The following is a 17,005-nucleotide window of genomic DNA, read 5'->3' as shown; positions in this document are numbered from 1 at the left end:
TTCAATAGACTCTCCTTATGCCATGCTATCTGTAGAAATCAGGTTTTGCTGAGAATTAGAATGTCCTTCTTAAAAAAATCAATTCAAAATGATTCTGAGTCTATATCCCTCAAAATCTCTCAGTCCCCAACTTCTAGCAATAGAGTTCAGTGGTTACCCCCAGAAAGTGGCTATCTCATTTGGCTACTTCCTGGGTAATCATCAGAACAAAAAGAGTGGATTACATAGACCTATTATGAATAGTTGGCATTCTACCCTGTTTATTCCTGATCATGATACCTTTTCTTTCCCCTAATGTCATCACCATGCTGGGCTGGCTGGTGTGCTCTCCAAGGAATACACTGGCTGAAACAGAGTCAAAGGATTTAAATTCTACTGTAATTCAACCACCTGCATACTCTTCTTAGATTGGCATATTTCTGTGTCATAACAATAACGACCGTTTGCTCAATATATTACTCACTAAGTCCCTGTATTGTTGTCCACGCCGACCAAAATAGCAGACATATGGATGTAGTTTTTGTCTCTTATGTCCCTGGTCCTTATGGTTGAAAATTATGGGTTCAAGTAGAGTGTGATTGGGGAAAGGTGAATTTTTAGCTCCAGAATCGATACACAGCAATTCTGTAGCAAAGGAAAGAGAAGAACAAACTCAGTACCCAGGAAATATCTCATAGTTCAGAAATTTTGGTGAAGAAAGGAAGATCAATGATAACTGTCTTTCAGACTCACCCTGAAGAGCTGCTCATGATGGAAAAAAAAAAAAAAAAGTACTCCTTGGCATGCCTCTCCCAAACTGTGGAAAGTGCTTTCAATTTAAGTGACGGCAGAGTCTTTCATCCTCTACCACATGGAAATATGACCATGATTTGAATGCTGCTTTCCTAAAATTCACTGTGAAGTCAACTAGAAAACAGCAGAGGATGCCCTAGTTCCTGCATTCCCCATGCAAAATAACTGTCAGCACCTTGGGTTGTTTCTTGCACTCCACTTTCCACAAATATTATTCAGTTATTCCATATAGTAGATGAATGCCACCTTGCTGTTGGCACAGACAAAATACTATAAGTTGTATTATAAGATACTATATAGTTGTACTATAGTATCTTACACTATTGTACTATAGTATCTTATACTACAGATATACAATCAATACTATATTCTTATAGTATAGATACTATAAGAATACTATAAGATGTGTCAGGTAAACCCTCAAGAAACATTATATTTGAACTGAATTGGGAATTCTAAAATGTGCCAGCCAGCTGGAAGGACACGTCAAAGGCACTATCAACTTGTGACCCTTGTGATATAAGTCCCATGTGGGGCACAAAATTTGTAATTATACTTTCCTCTATGGATACTATGTAGATCTGTGAGATTGTACTTCTGCTTACAAGCCAGGCATTAACTTGACTACCCTCTGAACACATGGTAACTTGCCTTTTATGAATTACCATAAAATATCTTCAAGTATTTAACAAAATTCCATCAGTATATCATGTAGCTTTCAAATAACTATGGAGAGTTCCCCGAAATAAGGCAACCCTTTGGGGATTTTTCCAGAGATAAGTGACTTATTTATGTGAAATCTGTATACAATTATCCTTATAATGGAAGTCATATAATTTGAAATGGTAATATGAAATTTGCTCCTGATTTTGTCTGAAGTGACCAGTAACACTATTTTGGCCCTGAAAGATATTCAGGCCTCACTTCACTCTCCAAAGTTGTTATGAAAGAAAAAATTACCTACACTTTGTTCTTGCAAAGCAAGATAGTTTCTGTGCAATCTCACATATATTCTACTGCACTTGGATTAGTGCCTCAGGCCAGGAGGAAAGGTCAATACAGAAAATAAATAAGTAAATAAATAAATAAATAAATAAGAAGAAATTCATTCTTCATCTCAGGTAGACCCTGGTGCTTTAAAGGAGTTGTTGAGTTGGTTGGTTCTAGAACCCTGGTATATAAGGTTGAAAGTGATACCACAGGTTTACTTCATCCTGTTACTTGAAGTCCTGTTGATAGTAACCTTTCTATCAACAATACATACGGGACAAACTGAGCAGCCTGAATTTTCTCCCTGCTTCTGTTGCTTAGAATGGCCAACAGAGTGTTGTACTCATAGGAAAATTTGCCAAAATACAAGATAATGTAGAAATAAGAGGTGGGTATTAAAAGGGAAAAATTCTCCATGGTTCTTTTGTGTTTCTGTATGACTTATGAGCAGAATCACTGATTTCATTTTTTTTTTTTTTTCCAGATTGTCTTTTCTAAGATGGTTTCATGGTAAACAGTCTGGCAAGATTGATGGTGTCTCCATCTAAAGAAAGAACAAATATTTGTACTATTCCTTATAAAAGATCTGTGTTCCCTAAACTTAGATTTCCCTCTCTTAACGCAGCCTACTAAATAGATAGGTGTCATCTGGCTCTCTTCACATGGCCTTTTGAAAATTGTGCTTGAGGAGCTGGCACAAGAAAATGCTTATATTCTGGCTTCCATTGTTGCTGTGAGTGATGAAGTTCTTTGTCTCTGACTCAGAAGTCTCATATCTCCTGGCAGTATCCAGGCTAACTTGGTAGTTGGTAAGTAGGGTAAAAATATCAAAGTCTTCACAGTTCTTGACATTGAACAAATAAATGAATGAATTAAGGATAATCTCTCATGTTTAGAGCAGAAATCTCATGACTTTGAAAGAAGATCACATTTATTTTACTGGTATTATTTTCTCTTTCTTCTGTATTACCGTTATATCTCCACATCCTCATACTACACTTAGCAGTACTCGTATATCCCCAATTATGGAAGTAGTAATGGACTTAAGATTTTATCAGTAACACAGGAAGCTGCCTGGTGTGCAGCCTATTATCCCTCTTTCTTTTGTAAGTTCCCCATGTCGCAAGTTTAACTAGTTTTTTTTTAGCTTCCTTTGTTGCTATTGCTCTTAGTAAAATTATCTTTAGTCTGACGACAAAATTAAAAACAAATTAGATTTAGAGAGCATTCTTGGTGTTTTCTACTTCATCAAAAACTTACATTAGAGAAGTCAAATATGATGTTTAGCTGTCTACAACAGTCTAAGAGAAAGACTTGAATGTCTCCATAACATTCTTGTTTTATAGTATCTGGAGCACTTCATTTCAGTCTCTAAAGCCAAGTATCTGCTAATACACCCTGTAAAAATTCTGGACTTTTGCAATCGGATGACATCAAAGAATGTCTGGCTAGCTTATCCTATCTCCTTCTCAACACTGATAGCAAATGATCCCTTGGTGAATGGGGTACAATCCAGAGTTAACTGGAATTCTTCCATTAGCTCTATCTTTGCCTATATGTCACTTGTTTCTTTTCCCAGGAATGAGACGTTGGAATGTCTTTACTGTCTGTAGTCTTAGCATTACTCATCATGGACTACCTCTCCAAATATGTCATGCAGAAAATGTACTTTATGGCTCATCCTAATAAACAAACTAAAAGGTACAGTGTTGGCTGGCTTTCTAGTTAAAATCTAGTTAGAAAGTCCTTTTTTAAAATCTACATAACTACATCTGTCCTAGTGCTAAGATATCTGCTTTTTTAGATTCCTCTTTCCTAAAGAGTCAGAGATCATACTTTCTAAGGCTGAATCTACACCTCATCCTATGCATCATTATTATAATAGTTTCTAACAATTGTAATTAGATTCAGGAAAATCACTTACTGCATCAGAGTTTAACAATCCCAAAAGGGAGACCTGACAAATACCAGCCTGCCTTTATGTCATACAAGTCTGCAACTATGTGCAAATCCAGTATATTACCAGAAAAAATGCAGTCATGTCTATAACCAATGATAATCGCCTTTCAGGAAACACAGAGTCAGTCTCAGAAGGCAAGCCAGAAGTCGACTTTCTCACTGATCTCTCTCTCTCTTATTCCATATCTATCTCTATTTCTTCAGAATCCCAGTTTATCCTGTACAACTGTTTATCAGGGCCAGAAAAACCTGTTGTGCCTAGATCCTGATATTCCTCCAGGAGGAACACATGTAAAACAAAACAATTTTTTTTTCATGCGAATGTTGATTTACTCTTAATATTATAATATCTTTTAGACTAACACAATGTTTCTTCATTGTTAAAGACTTCACCATACCAGGGGTGAGGATGGGAAGAACAAAATCCTAAAGAGATATAGAACCTGGGCCAACCAGTCATTTGGATAATGATTGATAAAGGCCTGAATTAAGGCAGTAGCAATGGAAATTCAAATAATTGGGTTGCACATGCAAGAGTTGAAACTGGTATATAATCTGTATTTGTTTCCTAAAATTACCCTGCTAAAGTTGTAGTATTTAACTAAAAAGAGCAACTACCTAATGAACATCATCTATGTCCCAAAACTGTAATATAAAGTATTAAACACAGAGTAAGTACTCATACAGCACTATTAAAACAGTATTATATTGTTATATCAGTTTTACATAGTGATATCTACTCATTTCTGGCAACAATCTTAAAGAGGAGATTTTAGTCTTAACTGTTTTTGATTTGGACATCAGACTCAGAAGCTTTAACTTGTCCAAGTAATCAGAATATTTAAAAAAGGCAAGTATTTTAGTCTATGTCTCTCTAATTTCCAAAATCATGCTTTTATACTCATGCTTTTGTTTATACTGCATTCACTTTAAGAATACCTGTGATGACTCAGTGAATATGTCTTTCTATTTCTAACAATATCTAAGCTGCCTAAGCAGACATTTTCACAACAAAGCCAATAAAAACAGTTTCAAGTAATTTTCATAGTTTCTGCCACCATTCTGATTTGTATTCCCACTTGTTGACTCAATCCAGTTGACATTTACAATGTCCTGTATTTATTCCTTATACTTTTATTCTCAGTATTTCTCTAATTTATCTTCCTCTTATATCTTGACAACACATCTCTCCCTCTCCTCAGATAGCTAATTAAAAATTTGCAAGACTAAATAATATGAGTTCCCAATAGACAGTGTGTCAAGGAGACATTGGAGGCCATGGATGAGGTGTAGGAAAATTCTGGGAAGACCTGCCACTTTGATAGACAGGCATTTTGAGCTAATAAAGTCCTTAGAGATCTCTCTGACCCTTTGGAATGCACATATGGATACAGCTGAAATCCTCTCCAGCTGTTCTGTTCCCAGAAGAGATATGGGCTAACTTTAAATGACCCACAAAAAGCCCTCTACTCAGGAAAATTTCAGAGGAGATGATCCAGAAGGAGAAAGAGTGTGTGGGAAGAAAAATTTAGGACAAATGGGCATGTTTCAGAAATACAATAAATGGACATGAAATATTTTAGAAGAATTTGAGGAAAAAGGTTGTTTCTCTAGTAACGTAAGGCTAACCATGTTTATGAACTTCTCTGGGATTTTTATTTTTATTTTTTGCATTTGTGAAAAGGAAATTATGACACCTATATTAATGTAAAATTACCTGATATAAGTATGAAAGCCAACAATTGCTGAATACTTACTAGGAACCATACTATCTTATAAGCACATTACATAACTTATTGCATTTAATTTTTAATAAAATAGTATATGGTAAATACTATTACTAGCTCCACTTCCAGATGCAGGTAGTGAGGTTCAGAGAGTTTGAATAACCTGTCTCAGCTTATATGGATAACCTCGACAGTCTTACCCCAGGGTCAGATCTCTTCTCAGCATCATTGGTGAGAAATGTCATAGCAGTTAACCTTTCACTTCAGACACTGCTGATCAGCCATTCATTTTTATTTTATTTTTTCTCACAGAGGAATTTCTCTCAAGGGAATTCCTTTATGGAAGGATAAAGAGTGGACTCCAGGGTCCCACTCTATCATCCAGGTTAGAGCCAGTGCAGTGGCACAATCATGGCTCATTGCAGTGCCAAATAGGCTCAAATGATTCTCCCACCTCAGCTCCTGAGTAGCTGGGATTACAAGCACATGTCACCACACCTATTTGTTTCTTTTTATTTTTGTAGAGATGATGTCTGTCTATGTTGAGCAGGTTGGTCTGGAATTCCTGGCTTTAACCGACCCTCCCATCTTGGCCTCCCAAAGTGTTGGGATCAGAGGTGTAAACGATTGCACCTGGCCTGATTGGCCATTCTTAATGGCTATTTCTGGAGAGGTAGGGCGGTGATAATGTCCACTATGCCCCTGGTTCTTTTACACTTTAGCCAGTATTGGCTAACAGGCTCTGACACAGAATCTACCTAGTTTACTTACCTATTTGCCTTCTACCCTCTCTCTGGTTTTTAAACCCTCTTTAGTATTCTGACACCCATTATTTGACTGGGGTCTTGTTTCTTACACTGGAGAGTCACTGAATTTTTGCCCTGGTCTTAAGGACACCAGTTTTCCTTCTCTAAGGGCCATCCTCTATGCTCTTTGCCCATCTAACACTCTTCAGCTCAACATTCATTGCTCTCTATTTCCTGAGTTTCAATTTTATCTACATTATCCTAATTCCCCTTGCCCACCTCAATAAACAATGCAAACTAGGCCAGACCAGACACTCAGGTCCTCTTACAGCACAGGAAAAAAGGGTAGTTAGAAGATTTACAGACAGTTTCAGTTGGCAGACATTCTAAGTAGTGACAACTTTTTTAAAAAAATTAGAGTATTTATTGATTTTTTTATGTCATGTGCATTTTAAAATGTCATCAACAACCCTCCATCTCATCTTTCACTGATGTATTTTGTCTTTAAAAGCATTTCAACCTCTTACTTTTCCTCTTGTAAACTACACTTTATTTTATCTTCTTTTATTGATTATTAGTAGGTACTTTGTGTTTTATCGATAATGTAATCCTTTTATGACCATTAGAGTATTTATTTAAATTGCTCTTTATTTCTACTCACTTAAACAAAGAAACAAACAAAAATATGCATTACCTGATCATTGACTTACCTCACTCATCCTGCATGCCACAGTCTCATTTGTGAAGATGTAAATCCCTTCTAGTAACTCAGCTCAAAGAGAAATTCTCGAATGGTTCCTATCACATTTTTATTTTGCTAACAATCATAAAATTACCTGTCCTTTCTCTGTTTCTGAACTATGGTTTATGTCTTATCTAAGGGCTTCTTGCAATAACAATTCATTTAGCTGTTATAAAGCTCAAAAATTCTACAAAAAAGCACAATTTTGGAAATCATAGTCTAATTACTGCAGTTAATTTTTGCTCATTTTAAGCATTAAACAGTGATGAGTTTTTTCTTCTTAGAAATATTAATTAATCATTATGACTTATTAATAAGTGAGAGTAGAACAAGATAAAAATGAGACTTATCATAAGAAGAAAAATTGGAGGAACAAGAGATTTTAGCTTGAAAACCAGGAGATTAATGGGTAATCTTAAAATTGGAGAAATAAGTTTTGACTTAATATCTTTGTGTTAAAGGACAGAACTAGTAACTGTTATATGAGGAACATTATAGCATAATTTGAGAAACCACTAAAAATTAGAAGAGTTTAAACATGAAAATTAGCTGATTTTTTTGTAGTAACAAGTTTAAATATTTGAGACATATAAACATATAGCAGAAGTATGACAAAGGGAATTCCTTTGTGGGATGCTAAATAGATAACCTTTGAGATTGATTCATCCTTTATTGTTGATGACATATTTTACAATGTTATAGAGGCATGATATGAAATAATTAGAATCAATCAAAATTTGTGGAGGTTTAAACTGTGTACAGGGGTGATTCATTTCTAGGTGATGTTTTGAATAGTTACAGTAGAAAGATATTTTTAAGAATGTTCAGTATGTAATCAGTACATATTATTTTTGTTGTTAATTATACCTATTTATCTGTTTATGTCTTTTTAGTAAAGATGAGCAATAGATGCATATTCATAATTTTTCTTAAAATATCTATAAAAACAATAGCATTGATAACTATCATTAAAATTAAAATATGGTAGCAAAATTTTATTTCTATTTTCTCTTCATTTTCAGATATACCAGGAAGGAATATCAACATCTATAATTCTCAGAACCTGCATTTAAATATCTACAGATTACTTGAGTAAATATTGATTTTTGCAAGGACAATTAATATATTTCTTCTCTCAAGTATAGATTTTGGGTTTAGAAGAGCAAAAGTCTTCAAAAATGTATATGCATTTTTTAATTAATGGATATTTATATGTTATATATAGCTATATGTTTGTATGTATATTTTTACATTGAACAGGGCAAAAAATAGGAAATGTACAACTGTACTTGAATGTCAAATCCCCTGTTATTTGAGGATATGTTATTTAAAGTGATTTTTAATACATATGTAAAGTAGTTTTAATCAACTCAGGCAAGCTTCCAACAATGTTTGGTACTTGTCAAGAATTGTATTAAATACTGGAAAATAATGATGCTAGCTAGACACAGTTCTTACCCACAGGTACATATAGCCTAGTGAAAGGAGGGAAACAAACATAAATACCTAAATAAGTAAGTTATAATAAAATATTAATTAATATTTCTGAATTAGTAGTACTTATCACCCATTCACAGATAGTTTAATATGCTTCCATTTGTATTCGTCTATTGTAATCATCAGTGCTTAATTGAGTAACCTAGGCAAAGTAGATGTTTAAGTAAAATTATTGATTAAGTTAACAACTAAGTTATTCAAATTGTACTTTTTTTTATATTCAGTAAAGCTGATAAAGAGTATTGGTGAATAAAAATAAATAAATAATATAGCTTGATCAGTTAATGTGTTGTAAATTATTGGTAAAAACAGGTTTCTTAAGGAGGACACTTAGATTTCCCGTTTAAAAATTTTTGTCCTGCAATACTAAATTAGTCTCATAAGCTACAATGTAGTACACTATTAGTTGAAAAGAATTGTGAGCAGTTTATCTTACATGGAATAGGAAAATGAAAGTTTATCTGTAGCAAAGAAACATGAATGGATTTAACTTACAGTAGCTAACTCTGGCTGAGAAACAAACAACAAATTCCAAATATTATTCTTTCTACTGCCATGGAAATCTATTATCCTCCAGCACCTTTCCCCAATCCACTCTGTTGAAATTGTCTCTTCATAGCCCTCTGATACTTATTTTATAAAAAGACTGAAGATTCCAAAGACTGACAGAAACATAAAAGGTTAAAAATAACTTATATGAGGGGTGATGAAATTGTGGCAACAAAAATCTGTGACTTTCCAAGCAATTTAATTAAAAATGTGTTTTGTTTTCCCTGAATGATAAACTGTTAGTTCAAAAATGCAGACTTCAAAATGTCCACAAAATAGCAGGGATTGGTGTATTAATTTAATTTTTCTCAATTGCTGACTCTCGCACATTAACTAATTTAACCCTTCAGCTCTTATCAGAAACAAATAAGTATATTCAAGATTTTGAATATGCTTTGTTGACAATAAGTAGCTTTTTATGGCAGGAAAAAAAAAAAGACATGGTGTTTTGGGGGTTCATTTCAGAAGATAAAGGCCTTGAAACCCTAAAAGTTTTTAAAAGTTCTTAGTCTGCAACTCAACTCAACACTTGTGAGCTATGTAACCATTGGGAAATCACTTTACTTTTGTAAGCCTCACATTCCTAATTTGTAAAATTAGGTTAGTGTCAGCCCTTCTTATCTCATGCACTATGTTTGTCATGGATATCAATATAGATATAGACATAGATATAGATATAGATAGATGTGTGTGCTTGTGTAATGCTATATAGGAACACACACACACACACACACACACACACACACACATATCCATATGTATATGCCAAACATACTGCGTGAGATAGGAAGGGCTGAAACTATCATAATTTTACAAATCAGGAAGGGGAGGCTGAAAAAAGTAAAGTGACTTGCCAATGGTTACATAGCTCACAGGTGTATACACTATATATATAGCATTACACAAGCACACACACATACACACACACATCAATATGTTACATTTAATCCTTTTTACTTGAAATGTGCCTCATACCCCATACTCTCACTGAAAATCTAGCCACACAACAGTTAAGTACAGTGACTAACAACATGTTGAGTGCTTCGTACGTAGAGTAGAGGAACTAGGAGTCTTTACTGAAAGCAAACAGTGAGGTAATTTTATCAATGTCAGCCTAATTATCTGGCTATACTTCAAACTAGTGAGTTAGGACTTGGATTTCTAACAAACAGAATAAGAATCTATTCAGAATTCCACCATTTTTCTTTTCTTATAGAACAAATAACATAAAATGAAAGGTGCATATCTGTCTTTATAAGGGAGAGAAATGGTAAGAAAGTAAATTTAAAAAGAAAGAGGAGGAGAAGTGAGGAAAACAATGATAGAGCGAAGTGGAAATGACCTTGATGGGCCATATGATTTATGAGGATTTAACTGAAGCTGTACAACAATTGGGACATAGTCAGGAGACCAGGGGGATGGAAAAATCACAGTAATTGTACTTTACAAATAAACTTGAAACATGCTCTTTTTTCATCTATCGGGGTAAGAAAATCAAATCAAAACTTAAAGAAAATTGTATATACTTGGCAGATGTACTCACTAATATGCCAGCAACATTGTCTAACTTTCAAAATTAAAAAACAAACAAACAACAACAAAAACAAAAACAACTCTCCTTTCACAGGGCTTACTCTAGCCATCGTAAATATTTTCAACTTCACGAAACCAAACGGTCACACCAGGATGGTTTGTAAAAACTGTCTTCACTTCCACTCTCCTAAATCTATGCACTGAATACTTCACTACAACAAAGTAGCAGTTGGTAGTAGTAGTTGGCCTTTTAAAGGCTTTCATACTTCCATCACACAAATTCTATGGTTAGTTTTCAGTTTTACTTTTCCTCAGTCTCTCAGTAGCATTTCATACACTATTTTCCATTCCTTCTGCCCAAGTTTCTGTTTCTGGTTTCTTTTCCTTTGTCCTACCTCTAGTAAAATGTATTTTTAAACACATTTGTTCATAATTTATTAAATATGATCAATAAGTAAATATATACTGAATGAAATTAAAAGTGAAGCTAAAACAATTGAAATCTGTGAGTCCATGTTGTATTACTCATGATAGGCCAGATTACCCAAGATATCCACTGTAAATCAGTTGTCTTACATTGTCTTAATTCTTGGGTGTATCTGATAGAGTGGCCTCGATCCAGAGCATTCTATAATAATTCCTTCAGCTAAGAAAAAATATGCCACTAGCTCATATTTCATTGACCAAAACTAATAATATAGCTCTCTTTGGGTTCCACAGGGAGAACATATATAATCCTCCAGCAGGGAGAGATATCCATTTTGGTGAGCAATAATACAATCAACTAACATATATGAACAAATGAAAGTAACAAAATGTCCAGTAGAGATAATTATTACATTATTTTTCCCCTGAAACTTGGTAATTCAAAAAAAATCAATAATTTCTCTTCCTTTTAGGACCAACTGTAAATTATCTTCATTGTTGGAGAAAAACTCCATTACAGAAAAATGCCTGTTATTAAATGCAGAAGGAATATTTGCATTTCAATGACAGATTCAGGCAAGGATTACAAATAAATACTAAACGGAGTAGGTCATGTTGTTAGGAAACAATATATGTTCAGTTCCAAAGTAAGGCCTCACACATCTCTTAATAAATTCAAAGTGAAACACTGTATCTGGAAATTAGAGAGGTTTGGATGTTAGTATGAATAATCCTAACAGCACTAATAAAAGGACACTCAATATTACCTTTCTCTCCTATTGTGTTGCAAAATGAAGAGGGATCATAGCACATGAAATATTTATGCAAAAAAAATGTTTAACCTGAATCCAATAAAGCCTTGAGGCTTAACTTTTAGTTTACAAGAATAAAGTTTTAAAGGAACATGGAATGACACCACAAAGGAACACTTAGATAAATTCACTGTGTGAGGCATTTTATAGAAAAACTGGCTAGGACTTTTCAAAGAGTTAATGTTATTTTAAAAATGTAAAAGCTAAGAAGATTTTCCTCCATCAAAAAAGACAAAGAAGACACACATGTGAATATGTTACATGAATTTTCATTGGACCCTTATTAGAATTATACAGTTATAAAATACTATTTTGGAAAAAAATAGATATTTTCAATACAGATTTGATATTAAAAATAACCTCAGTAAAGTTTCAGGATACAAAAATCAAGGTACAAAAATCAATAGCATTTCTATAGACCAGCAATGTTCAAAATGAGTGCCAATTAAAGAACACAATGCCATTTACAACAGGCATAAAAAAAATCTAGGAATACATATAACCGAAGAGGTAAAGATCTCTACAAGAAGAAATACAATCACTTCTGAAAGAAATCAGAGTTGACACAAACAAATTGAAAAATGTTTCATGCTCATGGATTGGAAAAATCTGTATCATTAAAATTGCCATAGTGCTCAAAACAATATAGAAATTCAACAGTATTCCTACCAAACTCTGTCATTTCTCACAGAATTAGTAAAAGCTATTCTAAAATTCATATGGAACCAAAAAAGAGCCCAAACAGTAAAAGCAGTCCTAAGCAATAAGAACAAAACCAAAGGCATCACATTACTTGACTTCAAACTATACTATAAGTTTACAGTAACCAAAAGAGCATGGTACCAGTAAAAAATAAACACATAGACCAATGAAATAGAATAGGGACCTCAAAATAACACACTTACAGACCTCTGACCTTTGACAAAGTCTACAAAAAATAGGCAATGGGGGAAGATTCCCTATTCAATAAATGGTGCTGGGATAGCTGGCTAGCCATACGTAGAAGAATGAAACTGAACCCCTCTTTCATCATATACAAAAATTAACGTAAGATGAACTAAAGCGTTAAATGTAAGACCACAAACTACAAGAATCCTAGAAGAAAACCTAGGAAATACCATTCTGGACATCAGCCATGGAAAATAATTTATGACCAAACTCTCAAAAGCAATTGTAACAAAACCAAATTTGACAAGTGGAGCCTAATTCAAATAAGAGCTTCTGCATAGCAAAATAAATTATCAACAGGGTAAACAGACAACCTACAAAATGGGAGGAAATATTCACAAATTATGCATACAACAAAGGTCTAATATCCAGAATGTATAAGTAACTTAAACAATTCAACAAGAAATAAACAACCCCATTAAAAAGCAGGTAAAAGAAATGAGCAAACACTTCTCAAAAGAAGACATAGAAGTGACCAACAAACATAGAAAAAAATGCTTCACATCACGAATCATCAGAGAAATGCAAATCAATACTACAATGAGATACTATCTTATACCAGTTAGAATGACTACTATTAAAAAGTCAGAAAACAACAGATGCTGGTGAGGCTGCAGAGAAAGGGGAACACTTACACAATGTTGACTGGAATGTAAATTAGTTCAGCCACTCTGGAAAGCAGTATGGTGATTCCTCAAAGAGCTAAAAGCAGAACTACCACTTGACTCAGCACTCCCACTACTGGGTATATACCCAGAAGAATATAGATCATTCTACCACAAAGACACATGTGTGTGTATGTTCATTGCTGCACTGTTTTCAATAGCAAAGACATGGAATCAACCTAGGTGCCCATCAAGAGTGGATTGAATGAAGAAAATGTGGTCCATATACACAATGGATTACTATGCAGCAATAGAAAAGAACCAAAGCATATCCTTTGCAGTAACATGGATGCATCTGGAAGATATTATAGTAAGCACATTAATGCAGGAAAAGAAAACCAAATACTGCATGTTCTCATTTATAAGTTAGGGCTAAATATTGGTAAAAGTGGACATGAAGATGACAACACTAGACACTGGAGAGTGCTAGAAAAGGAGGAAAGGAGGAAAGGAGGGAGGCAAGTGATGAAAAATTAACTATTGGGTACTACACTCACTACCAGAGTAATGGTGTCAATTGTACTGCAAAGCTCAGCATTACACAATATACCCATTTAACAAACCAACACATATACCTTACAAATTTAAAATAAGTTGAAATGATTTAAAAATGGTGTTATTGTTCATTTTCTCTTGGAATTGAACTGAGATCAAATCCTGATTATTATAATGTTATATTGAAATATTTGTAGATGAAGTTCTATAAATTTGCACTAATTTTCAAATTAGTTTTAAAATAAATTTTAAAAATAAAAATAATATGGAAAAATAACTTGAATTTAGGTGCTAGATCTATAAAATTTCATTTTATTATTTGATTACTTTTAGGTATGATTAAACATTTCAACAGTAAAAAAATAGAGAACAAACTACAGTGAGATGTCACTTCTTCTAATAAGACTTGAACAGCTTTGAAAAATCTCACCTTGTCTAGTTATGGGAAGAATATGGCCAACCGAGCAATTCTGTATATCAATAGCTGGATTATACATTTTCATGAAAAACAATTTTTGAAAATCTTGTGAAAACGATTTGATAAGAATATTCATTTCTGCTTAATTTATACTACCAAACAATTAGAAATAACTAAGATATCCACAAATAAAAGGATGTTTGAATGCAACATGATCCATTCATATGATAGATAAGGAAAAATACACATTTTATTAGTAAGTAAAACAAAAAAAAACACACATGTTTAAGCTTAATACCTCTATTGTAATACTAGGGATAAAAGTGTTGGTATAAATAAGTCTATATATTTTGGGAATGGAGGTCTAGAGAGAGGACAGTTTTATTTTTATATTATACTTCTTTATATATTTGAAAAAATTAAGCCTTGAAACACTGTATAATAATGATCACATGCCAATCTAAGGGTCAGAACTGGAACGATGTCAAAGAAATCTGCATCTTTTTTTTTTTTTTAATTAAAACAAAACTATGTGAAAATAATAATAAAACTTAAGCCCAAATTTTTTATGCTTTACTTTACATTGCCTCGCTAGAGTTTTACAGCACAAAGAAAAGAAGCCAGGTCCTATGATGCTTATGCTTTTATTGTGACATGATAGCAGTCTGCACATAACATTTCAAACTGCACAGCTAATTACAAAATGAAGTTCAAGATAAGATGCTTTTGTCAACATCAGTTTAAAAAGTTTACATTCTGATTTCGAATATGCTTGCTAAAATAAGCATGTTTATTAAAATATAATACTTTAGAGTTTCTATTTAGTATTTGAATACAATTTTAAAATTGAATGACATTTTTAAAAATGTAAAGTTTTATTTTAAATAAGTAAAGATAAAGTTTTTTTTTTTTTTTTAAAGTGTTTTCTTTCAAATTGCCTAGCTATTTATCTTTGTTTTTATTGCATTTGCTTTTGGGTTCTTGGTCATGAAATTCATGCGTAAGTCAATGTCTAAAATGTTTTTCTGATGTTATCTTCTAGAATTTTTACAGTTACAGGTCTTAGATTTAAGTCCTTGAGCCATCTTGAGTTGATTTCTGTATAAGGTGAGAGATGAGGATCCAGTTTCATTCTTCTACATGTGGCTAGCCAATTACCCCAGCAACATTTGTTGAATAGGGTGTCCTTTCCCCACTTTATGTTTTTGTTAGCTTTGTTGAAGATCAGTTGGCTGTAAGAATTTGCGTTTATTTCTGGGTTCTCTATTCTGTTCCATTGGTCTATGTGCCTTTTTTATACCAGTACCATGCTGTTTTGGTGACCGTGGTCTTACGGTATAGTTTGAAATCAAGTAATGTGATGCCTCCAGATTTGTTCCACCTCCCTGGTTCACACCATTCTACTGCCTCAGCCTCCCCAGTAGCTGGGACTACAGATGTCCACCACCACGCCTGGCTAATTTTTTGTTGTTGTTGTTTAGTGGAGACAGGGTTTCACCGTGTTAGCCAGGATGGTCTAGATCTCCTGATTTCATGATCTGCCCGCCTTGGCCTCCCAAAGTGCTGGGATTACAGGCGTGAGCCACTGCGCCCGGCCTGTTCTTTTTGCTTAGTCTTGCTTTGGTTATGTGGGCTCTTTTTTGGTTCCATATAAGTTTTAGAACTGTTTTTTCTAGTTCTGTGAAGAATGATGGTGACATTTTGATGGGAATTGCATTGAATTTGTAGATTGCTTTTGGCAGTATGGTTATTTTCACAACATTTATTCTACCCATCCTTGAGCATTGGATGTGTTTCCACTTGTTCGTGTCATCTACGGTTTCTTTCAGCAGTGTTTTGTAGTTTTCCTTGTAGTGGTCTTTCACTTCCTTGGTTAGGTATATTCCTAAGGTTTTTTTTGTTTTGTTTTGTTTTGTTTTTGTTTTTGTTTTTTCAGCTATTGTAAAAAGAGTTGAGTTCTTGATTTGATTCTCAGCTTGGTCACTGTTGATGTATAGAGGAGCTAATAATTTGTGTACATTAATTTTGAATCCAGAAATTTTGCTGATTTCTTTAATCCGTTCTAGGAGCTTTTTGGAGGACTCTTTAGGGTTTTCTAGGTATACAATCATATCATCTGCCAACAGCAACTGTTGGACTTCCTCTTTACCAATTTGGATGGCCCTTGTTCCTTTCTTTTGTCTGATTGCTCTGGCTAGGATTTCTAGTACTATGTTGAATAGAAGTGGTGCAAGTAGGCACCCTTGTCTTGTTCCGGTTCTCAGAGGGAATGCTTTCAACTTTTCCTCATTCAGTATAGTGTTGGCTGTAGGTTTGTTATAGATGGCTTTTGTTACATTGAGGAATGTCCCTTGTATGCTGATTTTGCTGAGTTTTAATTACAATGGAATTCTGTCAAATCTTTTTTTGCATCTGTTGAGATGATCATGTGATTTTGGTTTTTAATTCTGTTTATGTGGTATATCACATTTACTGACTTGCTTATGTTAAACCATCCCTGCATCCCTGATCTGAAACCCAGTTGATCATGGTAGATTATCTTCTTGATATGTTGTTGGATTTAATTAGCTAGTATTTTGTTGAGGATTTTTACATCTGTAGTCTTTTTTTTTTTTTTTTTTTTTTTGGTTATGTCCTTTCCTAGTTTTGGTATTAGGGTGATACTGGCTTCATAGAACGATTAAGGGAAGATTCCCTGTTTCTCTA

Source organism: Papio anubis, chromosome 3, assembly GCF_008728515.1.
Source record: "Papio anubis isolate 15944 chromosome 3, Panubis1.0, whole genome shotgun sequence".
Taxonomy (NCBI): domain Eukaryota; kingdom Metazoa; phylum Chordata; class Mammalia; order Primates; family Cercopithecidae; genus Papio; species Papio anubis.
The sequence above is the reverse complement of the archived record's forward strand: the minus strand, read 5'-3'. Positions refer to the sequence as shown.